The 12,140-nt window shown below is 50.3% G+C and overlaps 1 protein-coding gene across 1 annotated transcript in view; it reads left to right on the plus strand.

Annotated features, from left to right (window-relative positions):
* Nucleotides 1–1,315: 1,315 nt before the first annotated feature.
* The window catches only part of LOC126523433 (seizure 6-like protein 2), a 201,138-nt gene continuing 190,313 nt past the window's right edge, over nt 1,316–12,140 (plus strand). Inside the window, exon 1 of the mRNA XM_050172049.3 lies at nt 1,316–1,518. The gene's annotated coding sequence lies outside the window, so the exon portion shown is untranslated. The remainder of the gene's footprint in view (nt 1,519–12,140) is intronic.

The following is a 12,140-nucleotide window of genomic DNA, read 5'->3' on the forward strand; positions in this document are numbered from 1 at the left end:
CCCGATCACTCGGTGACCGAATTGAGGAGAAAATGCATGGCTATGGAGGAGGGTAAATTGTAATGATCCGTAGCTATCTTAATATGAGACGTTTCACACAAATTGTGGTACGAATGATTAACTTTAGCTGTACCCTACGCCTCTACAAAATTTGTCCGAACCGTTTCAGGGGCCTTTTAAGAGTCTGGGAAAAGAAAGAAAGGAAGGTTGTGGCCTGCACTCTAAAAAGAGTTTACACCCTTTGGGTTGTAATTTGTCCCCAAACGATAATCGTCATCAGGCTTGCCCGCATTTCCTTTCTTTAACGCTGCGAGCGCGGTACTTCCTAGTCACGAACGGCTTGCGCGTTATTAGCTTGACACAGCATTCTCGACTGGAAAGTAGCGAGCGAGGAGTGTTCGAGAGGGAAAAGCAAGCAAGGTAGACGACGATTATTAGCGAACGACGACGGGCATAGGGCGTAAACTTTTTGTTAGAGTGTAGTGGTTATCGTATCGGGGTGCTGCTTTCGGCTGCCGAGGTACGAATTCTGTCACTGGACGCGCAATTATTTTAACAGTGAGATGGAATCTACTCGGCGAGATGCAGACCAGTGACCGACCGGCCGACCCAGGCGATACCGCTGGATGGTAGACAAAAAAAGATTTGCTGTTACATGAGTTTATCCTGCGTTTATAAGCTTATAATTCCTTGCGTGAATACTTCTATTGGCTGTTGCAGCCTTCCTGCGACATCACTGCACTGTGAATGGACTACTGCCTGTGTCCGAGTTCTCCCGCAATACTGTGTTGATTTTGCATATTTTGGGCTTCTATTGTTGGTTAACACTAGGCCTTCGCCAGAGTGGACCCCTTGATGCGGCGGGTGATACAAAACGAATGGGACCGAATGAAAAGAACGCCTATTATGGCCGCGATAATGCTATTCTATTCCAGTGGCATTCCTGTTACCGCTTCACTAGTGGTATCGGCCAGGTATCGGCCGTGACTCGTGGATGACAAGGAAGAATCGAGCGAAGGAGATCATTGCACTGCACCGCATAACTTCTGCCCAGCCAGTGCGCACTACCAAATAACGTGTCTGCTTTTCCCACGAACTACTTCTCCATAGACATCGCAGTGACTATTATTCTTGCCTGCTTGCCGGTGGCCGTAAAAATTCAACAACCCAGACTGAAAATGCACCTCCTGCGGAAGAGGAGCGCACATTCGCCAGGGGACACCTTCGACGACGCTCCGCCAGGGGACGCTCGTTTCGCCAGTGCGTGAGCGCTCGTAGCGGCTTCTGGGTTGTTGCTTCCTCCTCGCCTTCGCGGCCGGCCGGGTGCGAGGCGGCGTGCGTCGTTCGTTGAGCGTGCGGTGTGGCCTGTGATGTCGCGCGCGCGCCTTGCGTGCGGTTCCCGTCGCATGCGTGGCGCCCGACCACCCGCTTGCCGGCGCGCATGACGGCTGCCGTGCTCCAGTGAGCGCGCACTACGCCCGGCCACGGAGCAGCGATCCCGGCGGCCTGCACAGCTCGGTGAGTGAACCGTGCCTCGCCGACGCCCTGTGCTCGCAACCCCTTTCGCTCCGCGCGCCGAACGCTGATGGAGTTCCTCACTGCAGCCGCGTCACGTCGAAGAACACTTGTTGAACGTCCAGTCAAGCGTCGAAGAACTGGCGACGCTTTGTGTACTCTATACGGCCCCGAAAGAAATGAGGGGCGAAGTCGAATCCGTTTTTAATCAGAGATTACTTGCGATTACAGACGACCACGTATTCTTATGAACGGTTGTGCGGCATTTGCGTGTTTCTTTTCATATTTCTCGGATAGGTAATCTGCGCACTCTAGATCTGCGCTTGTCATCGTGCGAAGATTTGTCGAGCGGCAGCCTGCCGAAACGGCACTAGGATGTTGCGTAAATTATTGTAAGCGGCGCGCAAAGAATGTTGACATAAACTGCGGGGCGCCTTTTGAAACGGCATAGCATTCGATCCAGTTGTGACGGAATCTGCCACGCTGTCAGTCGTGTCCACTGCCAACCGAAACGGCATCTGTTGTTGAGCTGGGTGCAGACGGTTTTGCGTTTGCGCGATGTGCAAATGAAGACAACGTGTTTTCGGCCAAATTGTAAGTGTGGATTTTGGAACCCATGTATAATGGTTTCCGGTAAGTACGGACGCGAGCACAAGTAAGTAGAACCCATGTAACCATGTAAAATCGGGAGCACGTGCATATTCCTTTGAGCTTAAATCAAATTATTTCGCATCAGAGTTGTTCCGTTTACACAGAAATCTATGGAATTTCCCGTTTACTATGTTTATGTGAGGATGGAGGTGAAAAGCCTGCCAAAGCTTCTTAAGGCCAGAACACCACTCAGTGGCAGATACGGCAATTATGATCAAAACCAAATACTAATTTTCGCGCAAAGTACATGCATTGAGGAAAAAATAAATTAAAGGTTGCGTCATGCATAAATTACCGAAATATGTTATTTTTATTCGTTAATTCCGACAGAAGTGCTGCATCTCAGGTTTGGATGGCTAAGCGTGGCACCGAATCCTCAATTGAGCCACTTTCGAATATGTGTGCATAAATTACGATGGCGTGTATAAGGCAGACCACGGATCTTCACACAAAACTGCTCATGAAGTGGAGCCGAATATCGCGCATTTCCAGCCTGACAGTGCTTTTCAATGACTGGGAGAGTTGACTGTACATCTGAAGTCAGCAGATATATAATGAAGCCAAGGAAAGCATAGGGAAACTAACTTGTAGATTTAATTGATGTGTCGATAGGATCGGCTGTAATGGAGATTAAAGTGGACGATAACATAACTTGCCGCCGTTTCCACTTATCATTTCTACACTTCAATTAGAACTACAAATGCTCCCTATGCTTTCTTTGACTTGTGACTAACGCAAACCGGCCCCTCGGTTTCCTTCTCGTACTTGGCAGAGTGAAATTGCGTGAATAGGTAGTCGCCGAAAATGACATCCTAGGCATTTGAAGTTGCATAGAGAATCTTTTCACGAACAAACGCAATCGAAGAAGCAAGTTACCATAAGCTATACGCATTTGCATATCGTCTCGGAGCATAAAACGCGTGTCGTAGAAATCGCATACATGCCATGTTCTTCAATACTTGCGTCGGACTTATTTACCTCTACTATACGTGAAAGACCATCCATAGGCGGGGAACCGAAAAATTATTGCTCTGGGCATGGTACAACGAATGGCAAATTATTGTAGATGTAATTCCGTTTATAGTGAATATTAAAGAGTAAATGCGAATTTGGTTTCACACGTCGCAGCGACTATGACTTCTAGGCGCGATGTCGTCGCTTCGATTACGGGGTGTGTATTGGTGTGAGTTCAATGCTGAAAGAAAGAAGCCGTTTTCGGCGCAATGCGAAGCACTGCACAATAGAGATGTTGCTTGAGAGCATTCGATCATCAAACGAAGGGAAATCTTCAGTTGTCGGGCCGCGTTCGGCTGTGGCGATGCGTGCCGCAGCGAGCGAGGGTCCATTGGCGGCGGCGAATTCCGACGTCACCGCGCACGATCTGCAGTCACCCTCGATTCTGTGATTCTCGCCGTACACATTCTTGTGAGACAGCCAAGGTTACTAGAATATTAAAATTTTATTGAATGCAAGCATTAAAATAGTCCCTTCGCATACCCAGTCTACTTTGTTCGATTATTCATTTCTTGATACAACCATGCCGCCATACTGTAAAGTATCCTGGATCGTGGAGGCCTCATGCCACATGATCTATGATCTAAGAGTCGCAGTTCTCAAGACTGACTGCAGTCGTAGCAACGCCTGCACACGTATATCAGCTGCTGCTTGACACCGGAGAGTCACAGCTAGGTTAATGCGCATACTTGACAAAAGAGCGCTCAGGCAGACGGAACAAACCTGAGCGTTCAGCCGCCGCTGTGGCTTAGCCGCTATGACTAAGCTCGAGGTCGGGGGATGAAATCCCTGTCGCGGCGTCCTCATTTCCATGGGGACGATATGCAACAACGCCCTTGTCCCGTGCGTTGACGGCGCAGATGCCATGCTGGACAAAATTAGTCGGGAGTCTCATACTGTCTCATAACGAAATTGTGTGTGAAATCGATTCAATGAGCGCCCAGCGTCCGGATGAGGAATAAATTCTGTCACGTGGTTTACGTCTGATGTTTTGTTTGAGATAAAAAAAAATTACGTTTTTTTTTAGTGTGTGGAGCTTTTGCTCAGTAGCTTAGCAATGACGTACAATACATTTTATTCAATATGTCCGCCCTTTGCCTTGACAACGGCATTTGAACTTTCGGGGTACGCTTCTATGCAGTTAGCCATTGGCGTTGGGTAATAACATGTACAGCATCAGGACTGGCTGTAATATTCTCTTACTAACTAATGTAGCGCAAGCCGCTTATGCGAATCCCATGCCTAATGAGTGCTCGTTTTAATTACACACGTTTTGGCAAGCTATACATGAGTGCTTGTGTGGGCTAGTTGGTGGAAATTCCGCATAATGGCAAAAAAAGTAACGGTGCACACAAACGACTTAACGAGGACGACAACGCGATGGATGACTATCACCTGGTGCTTTATTCGACGGAACGGCGAGTGCGTGACATATGGGAGCGTATATCATCAAAAGGGAGGTTCCGCGACTGTCAGTGCGGCTCCTGGTTTACCGCTTGACGAGGATATTGCACACGGCGACGACCGACATCAACTCTTATGCGCATTGTCATCCAACGAGGCCATTTTTTTACCATTGTTGCCTTTCGGGTTTGTTCTCTTTTAGGGTTTTAATTGTTGATTTGTATCGTGTCTTTGGTTCCTTTATGTCGCACCCCCGTTTCTTTTGAGCTTTCTTCTAGAGATGCTTTCACTTTCATCGAGGGATGTATTCTGTCATAGTTGTCGGTCGGCCGTAGCTCTCGCCTCGTTTGGTGTCTGATAACTGGCCGCCGTTTCTAGGTTGTTCTTTTTTTTTTTGACGGTGGCTGTCTGGTTACTTGCTGCCATTTTCCTGTATGAACATCATTTCCTGTATCTGTTTTTGTTCCTTCGAATAAACCGCCATCATTTGACGGTGAGCGACCGTGTTGCAGGATTCCGTAAATCTTTGCGTGCGCTGTCTGTTCAAGATGTCGAACTTAGTCAGCGTGTGTCATGTCTAGATATTTCTTGTGCCTTGTGCGTTTGCTGCTTCGGTAGGATGCATCTGTACCCAAATAACCAAGCTCTCCACTGTCCTGCTACGCTGGTATCGGGTTCCCCATATATCTCCTCAGCGCGTACTCCGAAGAGCACTCGAAACTCAATTTCGCAATTTCGTCGCCACCTGGCTGGGTGCACCCGTGTACAGCGCGACGCTGAGGCTGCGAGCGTGGCTTTCTCCGTGCACCCCTGCACGCGAGCCGGCTTCGCAGTGTGCGAGACGTGGGCCGTCACCGCCGTGGCAAGCGAGACGACGCTGCGCTCCTCCCTCATTCAGCGCGCGACGCACTCTTCTGCGCCGCCGACGTTGCGTTTCCAGACCCTTCTGTGCGGCGTTTCTGGCTTTTGTGAAAAGAAACGGAACTGAGCGGAACGAGGGCGGCGCCACCATTGTCGTCACAACGCGCCCCGGCGAAACGTTAGTAAATGTGCTCCATTACGTGGCCCAAACGTGCCCCCCCCCCCCCCCCCCCCCGCGTGTAAAGCAGTGTGCATAGCTGACCATCTTGCGGACAGCGCGAGAAACGAGGATAGTGACAACGGTCACCTTCTGTTTCAGTTGTCTTTTCTTGGGGGGGGGGGGGGGGGGGGGCGGTTAGCCATTTACACGCATTGTCTGTAATCCTTAACTGTTACTTTCTTTATTGCTTTCTTTCTTTCTTTCCTTTTTGCAGTGTTCCTCCAGTGTGCAACTGTAGTTTGCATTCGTTGCCGACCGGCTGGCAACCTTAGTTGTTTCTGTGATAGTGGCTGTATTCTTTGCTTCCAGTCTTTTTCCTGTATATGTTTAGTCAACTATTATTTCTGGGGTTTTCCGTGCCAAAACCACGATATGATTATGAGGCACGCCGTACTGCGGCACTCCGGCTTAAGAGACGAGCATCTGCAGCCTTGTTCAGCGCACCCTTAATATGAACGATTTCCCTGTCGTATTTTTGTATCGCAATGCCGAACGGCTTCCGCGTTTGGGGGCGAGGCCCACAAACAAACCACAGTAGGAGCCGAGTAGGTAAACGGGCCATCTGGGAAGCCCGTCAAGCGGTGGCTTCGAGCCTCTCCAGCCCCGTCTGACCCGAACGCTTCCCGTCGGGCTCGAACCATCTTCCCTTTTGTTCCGAGCGAGGATGCGCACTTGGCGGCTGTTCTGCGATGCAACCACTGGGCCGCATTTCTTTCCATGCGTGGGTGTCTTGCGCGTCCCGTATTCGCGGAGCCGACGCGCGTCCTTCGTTTGCGGTAAGTGGCCGATAGAGCAGCGTGTAAAATGGCCCTGCGTTTTGCTGCACTCGCATAGACTGGACCACACAACAACAGCAACACCATATAGCTCGTGCTGATCGTTGCGCTAGAAAGCAAGCACGGCCGGACATTCGCCTACAGTGGGCAGACGCAAGAAGTGCTGGCCTAGACTGCTGTAGTGCTGCGTTCCTAAGCACGAGGTCGCGAGAGCAAACTGCGGCGGCCGAATTTCGATGGGGGCGGAATGCGAAAACGCCCGTGAATTGGGGGCACTTTGATGACCCCCGAACGGTCAAAATTAATCCTGAGTCCTCCACTACGGCGTCCCTCGTAATTAAATCCTGCTTTCGGCAGGTAAAACTCCACAATTCAAGCGTTCGCTAAAGCGGAGTGCAAATGAGAGGGAAACCAGGCAAGAATTTGTAAGCAAGCGCTTGGAGGAACAAAAGAGGCGTCTTTTCCTTTGCTATTGCCGAGAAAATACGCACTGTGGAAAAATCGATGGACGCACTTGGTTTTCGTAGTGCGCATTGGGTCAAAGGCTTCCACGCAGGGCTCGCGAGGTGCGCGTCGGCTCGAACCGCGCGACCGACAGCGGTGGCGAGGCACCCTTCGGTGCACGCAATCTCAAGTACGGATTTTGGCAGAGTGGAAAGAGTCGTCCTGAGGAAGAGAAACTGGCAGATAAAAGTTAAGCGCGCAAGGTGTCGCAGGGGAAGAAAAGTAAAATAAAATAGACACGAACGTATAAGTTTTACGTAACACGTAATGAAATTACAAGGTCCATGACTAATTACAAAAGATATGCCGAACAAACGACAGAATGGAAGCGACAAGCAACGCATAAAGAGGCTCTGGATATATTTTAAAATGCGATACAATCAATGGTGTGCATGATTTGAAGAATTGATATACCTTTATTCACCCGTAGTCTTACTCTTTCCATTAAAAAAATACTGATTACTCCAGTCAGTAGGTGGTTCACGTGCTCACGGGATCTAAATTGACTCGAAGCCAGGCACTGCACGCGGGCACTTGTTGCGTGCATTTGTGGGATTACGACGCGACAAATCTGTCGCACAATTGCAACGTGGGCTCGTTTCTCCGTGAGTAAATGACCAACGTGAAATGAATCGCAGCAGAGTCTTAGGAGAACAGCAGCAGCAGCCATCCTGCAGCCCAGGGAAGCCAACCCGAGCCAATCTTGTCGAGAACGCGCCCCGCGGAACCTCGCTGGGCACGCGGCAGCACACACGTGGTATGTTAAGCCCAACGTGTGAGCCCCACGACAATAGGAAATATGACATAACTTAAATTAATTAAATTTCTAGGCGTTACGTGCCAAATGTACGATCTGATTACGAGGCGCACTGTAGCGGGGCATTTCGGAATAATTTTGACCAGCTCGTTCAACGAGGAGGCGCACTCGGCTGCACGACTGACCGCGCGCCGGGTAACGCGTCCTCTCCTGGCCCGACCCGAGTCTCGTACAACGAGATCTGCTGCCACGATTGTCTATCAAGGAGACTGTTGCCGCACACGTTGGTGTGCAGGGCCCAGGCAGTCAGGCTTCTGCAAACAAGCCGAGCCCCGCGGCGCTGCACACAATGTACCCCCAACGGTTCCCAAGCCCGGACTGCCCCCTGTGTGTTGGTTATGCGGACTTGGAGCATGTCGTGTGGGGCTTGTAGGGCTGCGCCTGTGCCGGTCCCGCTTTCACCCAAGAGGAAATGGTGAAGCTCATTAGGGCCTCTCAAATCCTGACAGTCCAGAGGGCTCGCGAGAGGGCCGTCAGGTTTCACCTGATGGTCCCCGAGTGGGCCTAGCCATGGGAGTTTCCTCGCGTCTATTGTGGACCAAATAAAGTCACTCACTCACTCACCAGCTAGGATTTTTAACGTGCACATAAATGCAACTACACGTATATTAGCGTTTTTCGCATATTGCCCTTTCCACACGTTGCCACCGCGGCCGGCGTTGAACGCGCGACCGAGCGCGCTTGCAGTGGGGCAGCACCACTGCCCCACCGCGGCCTCTGGACGACTGCGCGGTGTGTGTGTGTGGGACGCCGCCGCGTGCTGGTTTTGCTAGCAGCTGCTTTGTTTTTCGCACGTTATGTTCTGCGGGAAACTGCTCAGTTCAAAAAGTGGGAATAGCAGGCGTGCACAACTAGGCGGAAAAACTCTCGGAACTTATACAGGAGTAGGCTGGCTCCACATACTGCGCTCGTCCACTCAGCCTTTTTAAAAAGAGCACAAAACCTTTATGTGCTTAATGTTAACGCCACTAATGAATTTTCAAGTTTTGTATATCCTAACAATAAACGCCAGCCACGAGTGCAGATCGAGGCACCTGCTCTGGCGGGTCCCTTTTGGTGGTGGACGTCGGGCCGTAGTCTGGTCTTCGACGGGCGAAACGAAGGGAACGAAAGAAAGGGAAGAGCCGTCGTGAAGCGACTGCGCCAGCAATTTGGAGAGGTTCTGTAACTTATACTCAAGTGGAACTTGATTGATTCGTGGTTGCAGTAATTAGTTTGGCCCTCTGAGTCAATTTATCAATATTACAAAAGATGGCAAGAATAAAAAAAAGGGGGCTACGAGAACTTTAAGTGCCAACCATTCGTCAATAGAGGTTGTAATTTTAGGAGCCGAATAGGAAAAAACCGGCGCGTTTCACTTTGTTACATGAAATCAACGCAGCGCTAACAAGACTTGCTACATCTGGTATGTGCGTCTCAGTGCGTGGACGCTTGGATGAATGCGCCGTGAACTCTCACAAACGCGTCAGCATGAAGTGTTCTATGTGTCGTGGTTTCGAAAAATGCGATGCCGGCTCGCGTTGAAGGTTCACGGAGTCGCAGGTCTCCGGTTTCTTTGTTGTTATTCCTTCACCAATTGCGTAAATGGTCACTTATCGGAAAGTAATTTCCGCGTTCCGTAATCGTGCTCTTTCCTATGTGAATCGTACAGGAGCAAACATGATTATGGTGCAGGGTATATCGAATTTTCCAAGAGGGAAATCTGACAGCATCAATGAAAAGTACGTCATAATAAATTACGAGAATTGGGCATTTTCTTTTTAATGTGAGAGAAGATACGGTACAACGGAAACGTTTCCGCGTCGATGTTGTTGTGATATGCGCGAATGCAGCGACGGACAGCCGCAAGAAATTTGCTGTTCCGTCTTGCGTCAATTGGCTGGTCGGCTGTGCAGTCCTTCTGGAATGGCAGCGCGCTAAGTTTTTTGTTTTGACGCCAGCGCGAGAGCTACACGAAATCGCCTTTGAAGAAGCTTGCACGTCTATGCTCGGTTGCCATCTCTCCAAATGTGCATCAGAGCCTCAGACTGCAAATTTGTATGCGCGTAAGCATAAGCGTTATTTTCCACACTCTAAACGCAGGGGTATGTGCTAGTGTTCCTCGTGCTAACCTGCAATCGTGTCGCGCGTGGAGGCGTCCCAGCCATGCGCAGCAGCGGCACGCTTTCTCTCCACCAGGGGGGGGGGAGGTGCGCCTGGTCGCCATTGATCAAGTCCGGCCACGCAATCGATGCGGGCGCCAGGCGAGTCCGCGCCGCCTTTTCGGGAGCGGTGCACCGACAGATGGGCCCCTCCGCTTCCGCCACACTGCAAGCGGCGCGCCGTCAACGCCTCAATTAGCGGGAAATTGGAGGGGCCCTTTCTCTTTTCTTAGTCACATCCATATGAAGTAAGTGACAATGAAGTTGTTTGACAATATTAGTTGTTCTATTTAATTAAAACGAAATTCTCACCAATAGCACGATGTCGTTGAGGCATATACCGTGTCGGCGGATTCATTTTTTCACAACCTGAGGTTATGTAGCCTGCACACCGGCGCTTCCGGCATCGAAGCCAGAAGGTCGCCAAAGGCGGGGGTGCACCAAGGCGTCTTACGCCGTCCGAGCTAGTCATGGGCGCCATCATCCAACAGTGGGAACCCCACTCTGTACAAACTACGCTTAAATAGCAGCTTCGTAGGGGTTCCTGGTACCGTATAACTCACTATAGAACTCTACTTTTTCCATTCAAATTGTTCGCGCTGCGCTATTCATTATTGGTTTCCTACATCTTGTCCATGCATGCCCCCGTCGTACGCCAACAAGGGTAGCGATGGGGGCTTGTCCTTGAATCGTCACGAGCACTTTTGATGCAGCGCGACACGCACACGAGAGAGCGCACATAAAAAGACGACACACAGCGCCGTGCGTCGTCTTTTACAGCGAAGCTGTTTACGGGGATCCTGTGCCGTCGCGGTTCGCTAAAACGATCAGCAATGGCTCGAGCGTCTTCTTCTACAGCTGGCTGCCTTTGACGCTAGACATTCCAGCGTACGACATGACTTCTGTCGTCGTAATGGGGAGGCCGCGTTTACGGTGGTATGAGCCATTCATTGTCTGATGTGACGGACAAACTTAATTTGGAAGAATCACAAGCGGTGATGCTGGGCGGGTGCCGCTAACCACGTCACTCGATACATCAAGCGACAACGGCGGGCGTCATTCTCTCTGTCGCAGCCGAACGTGTGTGTAACCGCATTAAGCAACACAAAGACATCAGTCGTCAAACCAATCCAACCAATCGTCAAAACGATAACAGTGCCCTCATCTCCAGTGCTCGGCCTTGCGCCCAATATACGGAGCTTTGGTTTAGTTCCGCACATTTCATCCCTGCTACAACTATCTAACCACGAGGTCGCGGTATCGAATCCCGGCCACGGCGGCTGAATCTCGATGGAGGCGAAATGCGAAAACAGCCGTGTACTTAGATTTAGGTGCGTGTTAAAGAACCAAAGGTGGTCTAAATTTCAGCAGTCCCCCACAACGGCGTCCCTCATAATCAGAATGTGATTTCGGCTCGTAAAACCCCATAATTTAATTTCTTAGCTACAGCTATGGTAGGTAGTGCGTACTCCTCAAGAAGCGTCAGCGAGAATTGACTCATGGTGCCGACCCCCAGCTGCGCGCAACAGATGCTGACTTTAAACGGCAGCCTGGGAGGACCACAAAACAAAGCACTCCCAAAGCGTGCTCACCACGCGAAGCGCGCATAAGCGAAAGTGAGGTGAAAGAACGGTGAAACAACACATTTACAATACAGACTGCTTGGGAAGTTTGACTTGCACGGTGTAACATTCGGAGTAACTAACACAGCTTCGCTGTTCCACCATCTTCACGCAGTGCAAGGGGCGGCGATTTTATTTGTATGTGCCTTGTGGTGTCCTTGTCAGGTTTCGCGCGGCAGCAAATAAAGTAAGTAAGCCGCGCATTTTTCGCTTCCTATTTCTTTAGTGATTCCTAAGCGCCATGGAACTCTAATGCGAAACTTAAGAAACGCTCTGGTAGGAATTTCATGTCTTTCAGGAACTGTGTATACTCTGAAAGAATTTTTATCGAAGCACTTAATTACAACGAACCTACAATTAATACAGCATTTTCTTGCCCTTTACCCCTCAATTCACCAACCCATATCAGAGAAGACGACGCCGATTGCAGTGATCAGCCTGCCGCTGCTTTATTTCTTTTTCTGGCTTGCTCAGGGCACCTACGCCAAGCTATTTGTGTTCGTGTCTGACAAAGGGCCCGAGAATGACAAGGGAGTGGTGCGCAGGACGCCGGGACCCGTTCGGAACCGCCGGTTGCCGGTTTCCTAGATCGAAAGAGGTGCGCGTGCACGAACA

Source organism: Dermacentor andersoni, chromosome 6 (assembly GCF_023375885.2).
Source record: "Dermacentor andersoni chromosome 6, qqDerAnde1_hic_scaffold, whole genome shotgun sequence".
Lineage (NCBI taxonomy): Eukaryota > Metazoa > Arthropoda > Arachnida > Ixodida > Ixodidae > Dermacentor > Dermacentor andersoni.